The sequence below is a fragment of the Musca domestica genome, unplaced genomic scaffold (assembly GCF_030504385.1).
Source record: "Musca domestica strain aabys unplaced genomic scaffold, Musca_domestica.polishedcontigs.V.1.1 2, whole genome shotgun sequence".
Classification (NCBI taxonomy): Eukaryota; Metazoa; Arthropoda; class Insecta; order Diptera; family Muscidae; genus Musca; species Musca domestica.
The window spans coordinates 17,854,573-17,870,099 of NW_026712249.1; positions in this window are offsets into that span (position 1 = coordinate 17,854,573).

The window sequence follows — 15,527 nt, forward strand, 5'->3', positions numbered from 1 at the left end:
TTTGCTTGCCCAAGGCTTTAATGCACCCTCCAGAATATTTTTTATGCGATAATATTCGGCATTTATTCTGATGCCACGGTCGATTAATACGAGCAGAGAGCAACCATCGGCTGTTATGGCGGCCCACATCATCACCATGGCCGGCGCTTGAGTTCTGGTGGCCAACTGAAGGTGCATTTTTTCAACTGACCACTTTGGCAAGTAAGCACCATCATTTTGTTTGTTAACAAACTGCTGGACAACGAATGTTTTCTCATCGGAGAAAACAAAATTCGGTAGCTCACCACTTTCGGCTAAGCGAAACAACTCTTTAGATCTTTTGATTCTATTAACTATCTGTTGCGGTGTAAGTTCTTCCACTTTTTGGAATTTCAATGGCTTCACTCCGAGCTCATTTTTCAATATTTGCCGAATGGAATATTGCGATATGTTCAGCACACGAGCCATTTTTCGGCCATTGCGACTGAAATAATTTTAACAGATGTCGGACGAGTGGCTTATAAATTGCAGCAGTCTGAAGTTGGATGCAGTTTTTTCATCCCACCCTGTAGATCCACTCCTTCTGGTACCTCCCTCACAAAGAACAAGCAAGTGTCCGTTACTTACTAACAGTTCTGTGCATTTGTTTGTAACAGGCAAAAGGAGACGAAATAGGCCCATGGTTCCTTTTGATGATCTGCATAGAAGCACATTCTGAGTCGATTTATGCATGCCTTCTCCGGATAGGTGAAATTTTGCACAAGTCATTTGTTTGACCCTAGGACGAACCCTATTGAAATTGGAGATAATCGGTTAAAATTTAGATATAGCTCCCATATATATCTTCGTCCGATTTGCCTTTTATTGTACACCAAACGTGCACCGAACGTGCCCGAACAGTATGGAGTTCTGCACATACAACCAAATTAGGCATGAAAATAAGAATGTAAAATTTGATCGAAATCGGTTCAGATATAGCTATAGCTCCGATATATATTGTTCATCCGATTTGTTTTTTTGTCCTCCACAGCAGTAATATGCAATCTGTAACAAAGATATTTTAGGAAATATATCAAATAAAGCTTAGAAATACCTCTGCCTAATTTTATCGAGATCGGCTCAGATGTGGATATAGCCCCCACATACAACTTCGTCCGATTCGCCCTTTATTGTTCACCAAGCGTATAATATTAGACGAAATGGGATGGAATTTGGCACTTACGACCAAATTTAGCCTAGAAACAAATATGTCAAACTTTGTGAAAATCGGTTCAGATATAGCTGTAGCTCTGGTGAAGAATGTCGCTAAAATCATAAAAATACCTAATATCGGGAGGTACCGTTATATTGGGACTATACGAAGACGTGGACTTGCATACAAAATTTTTAGGCATAGACTGATTCAGATTCAGGTGAATAATGTCGGTAAAATCATCTAAATGCAGAAAATAGGGAGGTGCCGTTATATGGTGGCTGTACAAGACGTGGATTTTTTTAGGTATACGATTTTTTTTAGGTATAGGCTCTACTCATTACGAACTTCGAATACGAAACTGGAAACAATTCGGGTGAATTAAGTCGCTAAAATCATCAAAATGGCGAATATCAGGAGGTACCGTTATATGGGGGCCATACGAAAACGTGGAGAAAATTCGGTATGTATTTTTTATACCCTCAGCCATATGGCTAAATAGGGTATATATCATTTGATACGGTCAAAACGTGCCTAGTCGAAATACCGGTTTTAGACCCTATGTCTCTTTGGACCAAACCCGTTTCAGAACATTTAGAGTCGATCTAGCTATGTCCGTCCGTCCATCTGTCTGTCTGGCTGGCTGGTGCGCACGATAACTATCGAAGGGAGTATCCGATTTGGTCCAAACTTGGTACATCATAATATTTTTGTCAAACTTAGATCGAGTTCGGAGAGTGGCAATATCGGTCCACTCCTTCTGGTACATCCCCACAAATGGTAAAAATTTTAAATAATTACAACTCTTATAAAATGTGATATAAGAGTCCGATTGTCTTCAAATTTCACAGATCCCAATATTTATATTAACCCAAGGTATTATCGTTTCTATCGGAGTATATATGGGTCCACTTCTTCTGGTATCTCCCCCACAAATGGTCGAAATTTTCAAAAAAACATATGTTTTTTTAACAGAAAAAGATTTTACTCCAACTTTGCAAATTCTAATATCTGCGGCAGTGCTAGGTCTGGGGCGAAAATGGACAATATCGGCCCCCTCCTGCTGGTACCTCCTCCACAAAGGGTCAACAATTTAAATAATTACAACTCTCATAAAATGTGATGTAAGACTCCGATTGTCTTCAAATTTCACCCATTACAATATTTATATTATCCCAAGGCCTGGTGTTAAGATGGAATATATCGGTCCACTCTTTCTGGTGCCTCCCCCACAGATGGTCGAAATTTTCAAAAAAATATATTTTTTGCACAGTTAGAGAAACGATAATTCGATTTTGCTCTAACTTTGCAAATCCTAATATTTGCGTCATTGCTAAGTTAGGTGTGAAAATTGACAATATATGTCCGCTTCTTCTGGTACCTCCCTCGCAAACGCTCAAAATTAAAAATAAACATCCGATGCCATTCCAGACATGGTACATCAAAAATATTTCAATCAACGTAAGATCTGTTATAAAGATGATAGAGATCGGACCATTTCGTTTGCTACCTGCTCCACATAGGGTTCAAGATTTTGAAAAACAAAACGCTCAAAGAAATCGAAATAAGCATCCAAATCTCGTCAAATTTCACACATACAAACATTTTTGCTAACACAAGATCTGTTGTGAAGATGATATATATCTGTGAACCCCTTCTGATACCTCTCCCACAAAGGGACACAATTTTCAATACTGTTATCTGTCTTAAATTACGAAACAACTTAGCGACTCTTTACAACTGGATATATCTAAATAAAGGTCTCTTATCCAGAATCCTGAGATGAATATGGACTTTAAGATTTCCCATAAAATGGATATAAATGTTCGATTTTCTTATATATTCACAATAATATTGATATCATATTTTTTTAGGTCCGACATGAAATGGACAATATTGACCAATTCTTTCAAAACCAACTCCATAGAGGGTCAACAGTTTGGCAATTCATAACAGAAGTCAAAATATTTTTAAAAAATAATTGAACATTGGCTAAGGGTATATATCTGTCGGCAAAACCAACCGATACTTTTTTTACTTGTTTTTTAATAATTTTTGTTTTTTTATTGTGGATTTTTTTTCAAAAAGTGAATTTTAAAAGGATGTTTAAAAAACAATTGGAGCTGATTTTTTCGTCATATTGAAACCATAATCCCGAGGATTTTATATGAAGTTTTGCTTTAAACAGTTTATCATAATTTCATGTCAATTTGTGTCAGAAATAAAGTCCTAGAATTTTAATGAGCGTTTGAACCATTATCCTAGGCTTAGACCTTTTTGGAAGAGTATAGCTTTTTTGTAAGGAGTACCCTACACAATTTTTTAGAGGATAAATAACAGCAGTTGGGGCAATGAATTTCATCGTCGAGCCCATCCTAAATCAGATAAGTCACTGGCAACACAAAATGGTTATGGAATGGAGGCTTCATGAATCACGAGCAGGCAACAACTTCGACCCGAACGTTGTTCTGTATTTTTTCTTTTTTTTGGTTTTGGTATCCTATGGTGGCCATTTCACCTCCCCCCTTCAACGACATGGTCATTGCCATGGTTCATTGTCTGATATTTGTATTTAGTTGTGGCCATCAATGATCTCCCACAGCATTTGTTTGCTTTTAAATAATTCGCTCAATGTTACTGTTGTTGTTGTTGTTGCTAATGCTGCTGCTGCTGCTGTTGTTGCCACGAGATGTTGCTCGTGTGTATAATTGTGTGTTTATTGAACTATCTCCGTTACTACTTTCTTCATTTTCATACATTTCACCGAAACTAAACGGAAAAAGAGTAATATCTGTGACAGGAAGTGGAAGCTGTAGCTGAATTTGTTATCTCAAAATGCGGTATTTGTTGTTGGTCCGCTCTTTTTTTTTTTTTGACTGGGTTTCGTTAATATTATGTAAAGGCAGACATCAGATGGTAGGAAACACCATTCGTTGTGGGTGGGTGAAAGATGTTGATGTGAAATGTGTCTTAAACATGGCATAACGACGGCTACTTGGGGTGGCTGGCGTTCGCGTTCGCCTTGCCACCACCGCATTTGGATAGGTCAATTTATTTTGTAATCTTTAAGCATTTCTTTTTATTTTGAGGTTATTTCCGCAGACTATTTCCGTTTACATTAAAGTTGGTGAGGTATTTGATTATTACGAAATCGTTTCTTTTTTTTTGGAGGGTGTCCATTATTCATAAATTGTCATAATGGATGTTTTTGGTGGGAGAGATGGGATTGTGAAAGAAACTTTTGATATAATCAAGGGAAAATTTAGGGAGGGTTAGGAAGAAGCTAAGATTTCGGACAAAAGGTATAGACCTGGATTTAAATATCAGACAATGAATAACATATTTTTTGAACATCTCCACAAATTATGTTTATTTAAAAATGTTGGTCTAAGCAATGTATGTTCAGATTTACCAACAAACGCCTAAACGGTTAATGTGTTTGGGCGCCAATCTTCTTTTTGGACTAATAAAAAGACATCCTAAGCCATCCAAAATCTTAATAAATTTAATTAATAAAATAGTTAAGTAATTGATTGTCTGACTGTCTTAACGATTCATTCATATCCAGACGAAGCGGCTGAAGCTAGAATCTTGAAATTTTGGCGGAGGACCACTTTTATCCAAAGAGTTCAGATAAGTTAAAAGTTATTAACTATGGAACCCTTTGTGAATGACGAACCGGTGCAGCTAGAACTTCTAAATTTAAAATGAGGCTCAAAGATGGGTGTCCCAAAGGGATTTTGGAAGTTCGCACAATAAGTGTGCGAAAAGTACTAAACTGTACTAATTTTGGTACCTTTTCGTATTACTTAAACAGCTAGAACCAAAAACGTAGAAAATGGAAATCAAGGTTTAGGATCGACCCTACGATGGAAGGAGGTAGTTTTGGAAGTGTGTACTCATGTATACGAAAAGTACTAAACGGTACTAAATTTGGCATAATTTGAATATGAATTTGTAATAATTTGCACGAAAAGTACCAAATGGAACTAAATGTGGTACAGTTTCGATTTGGGTAAATCAATAGAGCTAGAATGCTGAAATTGGATAATAAGATTACTTTTGCATTGGAGGACTGAGATATGTAGGTAGTTTTGGAAATTCGTACTTATGTGTACCAAATGGTACTAGATTTGGCACAATTTCGATTTTGGTAAATGAAAAGAGCTGAAATGCTGAGATTGAGAAAAAAGATTACTATTGCATTGTAGGACTATGGTATGTTGGCAATTTTGAAAAGTCGTACTAATGAGTACTAAAGGTACTAAAATTGGTACAGTTTAAATTTTGAGAAAACCGGTAGAGTTGGAATTCAAAAATTTGGAAATACGATTTCTATTTAATTGTATGATTTAGCACACATAAGTACAAATTCCATAACTACCTACGGAATTTTTTACTTATGTGTACTAAATGGTACTTAATTGAGTACAATTTGGATTTGGGTGAACCAAAAGACCTGGTATCCTCAAATTCGGAAATAAGATTACCGTCGAAGTGACAAAATGTGGATATGGAGGTAGTTTTGGAAATTCGTACTTATATGTACTAAAATGTACTAAATATCCTACAATATAAATCTGGCTGACTGGAATACTGAAATTTGGAATTAAGATTACTGTGGGAGTGTAGGATTGGGGTATGTAGGAAGCCTTGGTGATTTTTTTTTTGGGCGAACCTATGAGGGTGGAATACTGATATTTAGAAATAAGTTTTCTGTTGGAGTGTAGGTTTGGGGAGCATAGGAAGTCTTGAAAATTCGTACTTATGTGTACAACATGGTACTAAAATTTCGTATAATTTGTATTTTGCCGAATTCCTGTCGGAGTGTTAGATTCGGACATGGAGGTAGTTTTGGAAATTCGTAATTTTATGTATTAAAATGTACTAAATTTCGTATAATATGAATCTGAATGAACCAATAGAGCTGTTATCCTGAAATTTGGAGTTATCATTTCTCTGGAAGTGCAGGAGTGGGGTATGTAGTAAGTTTTGGAAATTCGTACTTATCTGTACTAAATGGTAATAGATTAGGTACAATTTGGATTTGAACCATAGGGCAGGAATCCTAAAATTGGGAAATGAGATTTCTGTCGAATTGTATGATGCAGGTTGTTGGTTGGAAATTAGCGCTTATGTGTACTAAATTGTACAAAATTGGGTACTAATTATACAGGGTGAGATGACAAACTGCAACCAATTTCAGACTGCTGTCATTTCTAAGCCATTCGTCCGGCAGCTTTTAAAATTATTCCAGTGGCAGCTCATTATATTGTTTACAAGCATACAAAATCGTTTTGGTGAGAATTTTTCAGAAAAAAAGTTATTCGTGATGGAATTCAAGCGTGATAGTGTCAGTTCTTTATATTTGGCTGGAAAATCACAAGTGGCTATCGTTGGAGCACTCCAGCATTTAAATGTGAATAAAACTTTTGTGTCTCGTACCATCGCTCGTTACCGTGATACTGGTAGCGTAGCCCGACGTCAAGAAAGTGGACGGAAGAAAACAGCATCATCGGCAAAAATGATATGAAAATTAAAGAAGCGACTTGATCGAAGACCGCGTCGCAGTGGCCGAAAAATGGCTCGTGGGCTGAACATATCGCAATATTCCATTCGGCAAATATTGACAAATTTGTTTGGGGAAAAGCCATTGAAATTCCAAAAAGTGCAAGAACTTACACCGCAACAGAAAGAAAATAGACTCCAAAGGATGAAGAGTTGCTTCGCTTGGCCGAAAGTGGTGAACTGCCGAATGTGGTTTTCTTCGATGAGAAAACATTCGTTGTCCAGCAGAAAATGTGCACCTTCGGTTGGCCACCAGAACTCAAGCGCCGGCCATGGTGATGGTGTGGGCCGCCATAACAGTCGATGGTCGCTCTCCGCTCGTATTAATCGACCGTGGCATCAGAATAAATGCCGAACATTATCGCGAAAATATTTCGGAGGTTGTATTAAAGCCTTGGGCACGCAAACACTTTGGCCGCAGACCTTGGGAATTTCAACAGGACTCAGGACCATCGCACTTAGCATGCCCCACCCAAGAATGGTTTGGTCGCAGACCTTGGACATTCTAACAGCACCATCGCACTCAGCACACGCCACCAAAGAATGGTTACAAAATGAGGTCCCTCTCTTCATTTCCAGCGCACAATTGCCACAAAAATCTCCGGATACCAATTCGTTGAACTATTGTGTCTGGAGTATATACATATATACTTTCCTATGTGGAAAACCAATATTTCGTGGTGTTACATAATTTTTGGCCAATCAAACTTATAATACCCCAACACTTAGTGTTGTAGGGTATAAATAGTCATTCGTTCATTAGTCTTGAATGTACATCCCTAATACTACTCTGATGGCGCCCAATCGAAAAATTTATTACTTCTAACAATTGAAAATGTTTTTGATGACTAATACACGAACTTTTTGCAACTCTATCATAACTGTCACATTTTTAATGTATTTCGATTCGTCCTTGGTTAACAAAAGAAAATGTGTCACATTCTTACAAAAATTACCTTGACCCAAATTTTTCATTTTTTTTAATTTTCTTTCAAGATTCTCACATTTCAGCAATGAATAAAAATATGAAAAATTAGCAATTTTAAATAACAAAGAATAGAAAGAAATAAAAATAAAACGAAGAACAATTTTTATCAATGCAGCAATTTGATATGGGTTCTCTTGGGGAAAATGATTAACTGTTAAGCATTAAAGTTCGTTGATAAACAAAAAACGAATCGTTGTAAGAGAACATGCTAAAAGACAAAAAACAATGAACTAAAATGTACAAATCTTTGTATTTAAAAATTTTTTTACGTTTATAATTAAAAAAAAAAAATAATAATAAATCTCATCTTTTTAAACACACAGAACAAAATTCTTTACTATACAGAATATTTTCAACATAATTTGCGTCTAATTTTCTCAGTACCAAAAAACTGGTCCGTGTTCATAACCATATTTTTTGATACATATACACTATCAGTGTTCTATATTACCACTTGTTACCGATTTTAAAAAGTTTTATCATTTATGCTTTAGTTATTCCCATATACAGTGATATTGAAGACTGTGGTATAGAACAAGTAAAAAAGCATCTAACTTTTACAACCCTTCACTATTTGGAAAAAACTTGAAACATTTCAAAACAAGTAAGCAAAGGCTACAGTCGAGCGGGACCGACCGTTGAATACCCTACAACACTATAATAAACGATACAGTTTATATAGGCGAGATACTCGAAAGAATTCCACAAGATATTGTTACAAATAATAAAAGAAAACTATCAGGTTTTGTTCTCTAAATTTCGAATAATAGCAACTTAAACTAATTTGCTCATTTCCAATTTATTGGTAGATGTTGCACGTAAATGGTCTTCCTAGATCTGGAACCAATATTTCACAAATACCTATAATCTCTAAGAAGTGGCAAAAGATTAGCATTTATTATTGGTTTTTGACTGAAACGCATCTATATGAGATACAGCCATTTGACTATATTCTTCAACGAAATCAGCTATAACGAAATAGTCAGAAGTGCGTCTTTCCTGTATTTGTGAATTCTCCAAAAAGTCACTGGAATGGACCTTTTCGTATTTTGTCTACAAAAGTTGGCAAACTATTTCACACATTGAATATTTTTGGATGGCCATCCAAAACTGCTTGGCTTTTGCAATGTTTTTAGTCATAGGCTATATTACCCATTGAGATCTTCTAATACGAAATTTGAAATAATTCCGGTGAATAATGTCGCTAATGGCTATAGAGGGTATATATCATTTGATACGGTCAAAACGTGACCTTGGTCTTTTTGTACCAAATCCGTTTCAGGACATTTGGAGTCGATCTAACGACGTCAGTCCGTCTGTGTGTCTGTCTGGCTGGCACCAGTCACGATAACTCTCGAAGGGAGTATTCGATTTGGTCCAAAGTTGGTACATCGTAATATTTTTGTCAAACTTGGGTCGAGTTCGAAGATGGGCAATATCGGTCCACCTCTTCTGGTACCTCCCACAAAAGGTCGAAATTTTAAAAAATATATTTTTTTTGCACAGAAAGAGAAACGATAATCCGATTTTGCTCCAACGTTGAAAATCCTGATATTTGCGGCATTGCTAAGCCAGGTACAAAAATGGACAATATCGGTCCACTCCATCAAGTACCTCCCACACAAAGGGTCAACATTTTGAATAATTACAACTCTTATAAAATGTGATATAAGAGTCCGATTGTCTTAAATTGTCACACATCCTAATATTTTTATAAACCCAAGATCTGGTTTTAAGATGGAATATATCGGTCCATTACTTCTGGTACCTCGCCCACAAGGGGTTAAAGTTTTGAATAATCAAAGCATTTATAAAATCCGAAATAAGCATCAGGTTCTTTTTATATTACACACATCCCATTATTTTTACTAACACAAGATCTGTTGAGAAGATGGAATTTACAGGCCACTCCTTCTTATACCTCCCCCGAAAAGGCTCAAAATTGTGAATATCCCTGATGCTCATAAAAAGCGATTAACTTCAGATTCCATTCCAAACTTGGTACATCTCAGTATTTCCATCAACCCAATACCTATTATAGGGTGATTTTTTTGAGGTTAGGATTTTCATGCATTAGTATTTGACAGATCACGTGGAATTTCAGACATGGTGTCAAAGAGAAAGATGCTCAGTATGCTTTGACATTTCATCATGAATAGACTTACTAACGAGCAACGCTTGCATTTTCAGTGAATGGGCCCTAGAAAAGTTGGCAGAAAATCCGCTTTTTTATCGACAAATTTTGTTCAGCGATGAGGCTCATTTCTGGTTGAATGGCTACGTAAATAAGCAAAATTGCCGCATTTGGAGTGAGGAGCAACCAGAAGCCGTTCAAGAACTGCCCATGCATCCCGAAAAATGCAATGTTTGGTGTGGTTTGTACGCTGGTGGAATCATTGGACCGTATTTTTTCAAAGATGCTGTTGGACGCAACGTTACGGTGAATGGCGATCGCTATCGTTCGATGCTAACAAACTTTTTGTTGCCAAAAATGGAAGAACTGAACTTGGTTGACATGTGGTTTCAAAAGATGGCGCTACATGCCACACAGGTCGCGATTCTATGGCCATTTTGAGGGAAAACTTCGGAGAACAATTCATCTCAAGAAATGGACCGGTAAGTTAGCCACCAAGATCATGCGATTTGACGCCTTTAGACTATTTTTTGTGGGGCTACGTCAAGTCTAAAGTCTACAGAAATAAGCCAGCAACTATTCCAGCTTTGGAAGACAACATTTCCGAAGAAATTCGGGCTATTCCGGCCGAAATGCTCGAAAAAGTTGCCCAAAATTGGACTTTCCGAATGGACCACCTAAGACGCAGCCGCGGTCAACATTTAAATGAAATTATCTTCAAAAAGTAAATGTCATGGACCAATCTAACGTTTCAAATAAAGAACCGATGAGATTTTGCAAATTTTATGCGTTTTTTTTTTTTTTAAAAGTTATCAAGCTCTTAACAAATCACTCTTTATAAAGATGGTAGAGATCGGACCATTTCTTTTGCTACTTACCTCACGTGGGGTTCAAGATTTTGTAGAACAAAACGCTCAAAGAAGACGATATAAGCATCTAACTCTCTTCAAATTTCAGTAACCAAATATTTTTGCTAACGCAAGATCTGTTGTGAAGATGACATATATCTGTGAACCCCTTCTGGTATCTCACTCACAAAGGGTCACAATTTTCAATAGTTTTATTTGTCATAACTTTTATAGCACCGATGAATATGGAATTTATCGGAATTTATGATTTCGCATAAATTTGGATACAAATGTTCGATTTTCTTCTAATTTTGCCCATGCCAATATTTTGCTCTGTATTAGATGAAATATAAATTGGAATAATTTGGTCAACTATATCTGGTACTTTACACACATTTTAACATTTTCTAAAGATTATCACATACCTCATATAAAGTGAAGGAAGTAACCAATGTAGTCGAAGTTGAAATTTTTAACTCGTTCTTTCTAAAGTCAGCTTGGAAAATTATATATTTTTTAAGTCGACCATCTCAATTTTTCTTTTCATATTGAAAACAATTTTTCCCTGTGTACTTTTTTCTTTCATTAAAATTGGTTCAACAAGTAAAGTATTAACTAAAATCAGAAAAAAAATAATTTTCTTATGAATCAACAAAATAATTGCTTCTCGAGGTGATGTCAAATAGAGCAAATTCCATTGAAGGGGAAATAAAATCGCCAGCTTGAAAATGCTTACGTTTATAGATTTCAATGTTATTAAACAAAACGCCGTGCGAAGCAGATGGCCAAACATTTTCATGACAGCAAACATTGTTGTTTTTTCTTTTCAATATCGGTGTAAATATTTAATGGGAAACAAAATAATGTGCTGATTCTAAAACAAACTATGGGCTCATATAAAGCCATAATTCTACCAAATCTGTTTATAGCGTATAATTTATATATTTAGCATTTAATTATTTTGAAAAAATTTTTCTTCCATGTAGGTGTTTCTTTGCTATAGAGAGAAACATTTTATTAGTTGCAATTTTGAAATATTGGTTTTCGAACAACATGTAAAATGGTATGCAAATAGTATACAAATCAGATAGAAAATTCAATGAAAAAGACAAATGTGTATAGCTTTAATTTTTAAATTTAAGGAAATAATTTTTTAATAAAGAAGTACTTAATCGACATCGATAAATTTTTGACCAAATTTACGTGGAATTTTCAACAACCCAAATTGTCAATATTTAAAAAAAGAGGGTTATAAATATATATACAGGGTGGGATGAAAAAAGTGCAGCCAAATTCAGACAGCTGTCATTTCTAAGCCACTCTTTTCAGAAAACAAGTTAAAGAGTATCAGTCGGTATTGCCGCCAGATATATACCCTCAGCCTATGTTCGATTATTTAAATATATTTTGACTAGTGTTAAGATTATTCAAACGTTTGACCCTCTATGGAGCAGGTCCTGAAGGAATGGGCCAATATTGCCCATTTCCTATCGGATGATATAAATATTGCGACAGATGTGCCAAGTCTAAATAGAATCGGATGTTAATTTGGTCTTTTATGAGCTTCGTGGGTACTCAAAATTTCAATATTTTGTGGGGGAGGTACCAGAAGGAGTGGGCCGATGTATTGACTCTTCACACCAGACCTTGGGTTAATATAAATATTGGGATGTGTGAAATTTGAAGACAATCGGACTCTTACATCACATTTTATGAGAGTTGTAATTTTTAAAAATTTTGACATTTGTGGGGGATGTGGACAGATATTGTCCATTTTCACACCTGACCTAGCATTGACGCAAATATTAGGATGTGCAAAGTTGGAGCAAATTCGGATTATCCTTTCTCATTCTGTGCAAAATATATATATTTTTTTGAAAATTTCGACCTTTTGTGGGGGAGGTACCAGAAGGAGTGGACCGATATTGTCCATCTCCGAACTCGATCTAAGTTTGACAAAAATATTACGATGTACCCAATTTGGACCAAATCGGATACTCCCTTCGAGAGTTATCGTGCGCACCAGACAGACAGACGGACGGACATCGCTAGATCGACTCCAAATGTTCTGAAACGGATTTGGTCCAAAGAGACCTAGGGTCTAAAACCGTTATTTCGACTAGGCACGTTTTGGCCGTATCAAATGATATATACCCTCTGTAGCCATATGGCTGAGGGTATAAAAAGTTATTCGTGATGGAATTCAGGCGTGATAGTGTGATTTCTTTATATTTGGCTGGAAAACCACAAGTGGCCATCGTGAATACCGGGAATGGACCAAAATACCGCAGAGCAACATTCAGGCGGCGTGTGACGGTTTCATTGGCCGTTTGAAGGCCATAATTCGTGCTAAAGGTGACCAATTCGAACAAATCTAAACATATTCTAAAATTTGATGCTATTTCCGAAATGTTGCTTTCTTTGAAAAAATTTAAGAAAAAAAATGTAAAAATTATGGTGTTTGACTTTGTTGCAGTTTTTTAATCTCTTAATATGATATATGTATCCAAATCTTAGCCGTTCTTCATAAATTTTGTCAAAGGTATTTCCGAGCTTTATGATGCACTTGCTTCTAGACTGCATTCTGTCGGATGTACCAAAATTCAGGACATTTGACAGATTTTGGCCATTTGGTGCACAATTAACACGAAATCGGTTGAAGATATATATGGGACCTATATCCAAATCGTAACCTGTCTTGATAACATTTGGTAGAGGTATTTCCGATACCAAATATCATTGTTATCGAATGCATATTACGAATTTGAGGGACTTTAACACCAAATCGAATGAAACATATATATGGGAGCTATAGCTATATCTAAGCCGATTTTCTCCGAATTCAATTTTCTTGCTTCCAGACTGAATTCGGTGGGATGTGCCAAATTCAGGACTTTTCTACTGATATTGGCCATTTGGTACACAATTAGCCCGAAATCGGTTGAAGATTATATCCAAATCTGAACCGATCCCGAATTTGACAGAAATATTTCTGGTCTGTATCTGATATCTGGTACCAAGTATTATACTTTTGAAATGCATATTACGCATGTGAGGGACTTAAAACCCGAAATCGGTTGAAGTTATATATGTGAGCTATATCTAAATTTGAACCGATTCTCACCAATTTCAATAAGGTTTGTTTTTGGGCCAAACAAATATTATTTGGAAATTTCATCTCAATCGGAAAATAAATGCGACCTGCATTTTGTTCACAAGAATACATGGACAGACGAATAGACCCAGACAAATAGACTTAGAAAGTGATTCTATAAAGATCCTCAAAAGCAAATATGTGTCTATCTCGCTTAATTCTCCATGCTTAAAACATATGCACAAAGTATTATAAGCTTGATTGGGCCAAAAATTATGTAACACCTCGAAATATTGATTTCCCACATAGGAAAGTATATATGGATCTTCCTATCTCGCCGAGCTGAGTCGATCTAGCTATGTATCAGTCTGTCCGTCTGTCCATGTTAATTTGTAATCACTCTACAGGTCGCAATTATGGCCCGATTCTCACGAAATTGAAAATGTAGGTGGTGTTAGAATAGAACCCTATTGCTTTTGGAGATGATCGCACGATATTTAGGGGATGAAATGGACCAAAAACAGAAAAATTTCCTGATTTTTCATTGCTCTATAGGTCACAATTATGAACCAATCGACGCGAAAATTTATATGGAGTTAGAGTTTAGGAGTGGGCAGAAACCTAGCAATTTGGGCGGCCATCGGACAATAATTAGCGGGTAAAATAGACCCTAGCTTTTATGTAAGAAAATAGGAAAATTTCCACTAAACCGCGAATATTTTCAACCTCAGTCAAATCACAAATACATTAAAAGATCACTTCTGACCATTACAGTGATGCTAGTAGCCAAGAAATCGGATATATATACAAAATAGGTACAATACATATGTAAAATAATTGATCTTATTTATTCTGCTTATAAATCAAGAACCGCTGGGCCGATTTTCACAATTCCCATCAATTCGGATTGGTCTTATGCCAGAAAAACAGAAAATCGCGGAAAAATATACCAATAAAAAAGTGGGTATTTTTTGTTCCATTTTTTTTTTCAATTCTTGTCATATTTTTTATCGTATGCGATTTTTTCAATTTGACTTACAATTTTGAAATGTAAATTTTCTGAATGTTTACACCCTTCAACACTACGTTTTGAGGGTATTATATGCATGTTGCAATTATCGTCCGATCCTCACGAAATTTAGCATGGGGGTAGGGTCAAAATTAAAGCCTATTGTTCTTAAGATGTACATTTAGAGGTGCAAATAAACTAAAAGAAAATATTTTTTTTTAATTTTTTAGTCGCTCTATAGGGCACGATTGAAACAAATCGACATGGAATTTCGCATCGGACAGGAAAGAAGTCTAGCATTTTGGATGACCATTAAATTACATTTAGCTGTAAAATAGACCACAACTTTCACCACTTTTGACAAAATTAAGGGTAACCTCTGGGCGGGGCTATCTGACATTATTTCAAAAACGAAATCTTCCAAAATGGATTTGGGTATAAGGGAACTTCGAACATATAGTAGTGTTGTAGGGTATCACATGGTCGGTCCCGCACAACTATAGCCTTTGCTTACTTATTTTTTTTTTTTAATTTTAAGATCAATTATTATGAGATAAAAACATTGTATTTTTTTTTTTTTTTTTAAATATTTTTTTTTTTCAATTGTTTTTGGGCAAAAATCTTAGATATTTTTTAAGAATTATCAGACTTATAATCCTGGATTCTTCAAAAAATATGATTTCCATAAAATATTCCATGCATTCAAGAAATACTC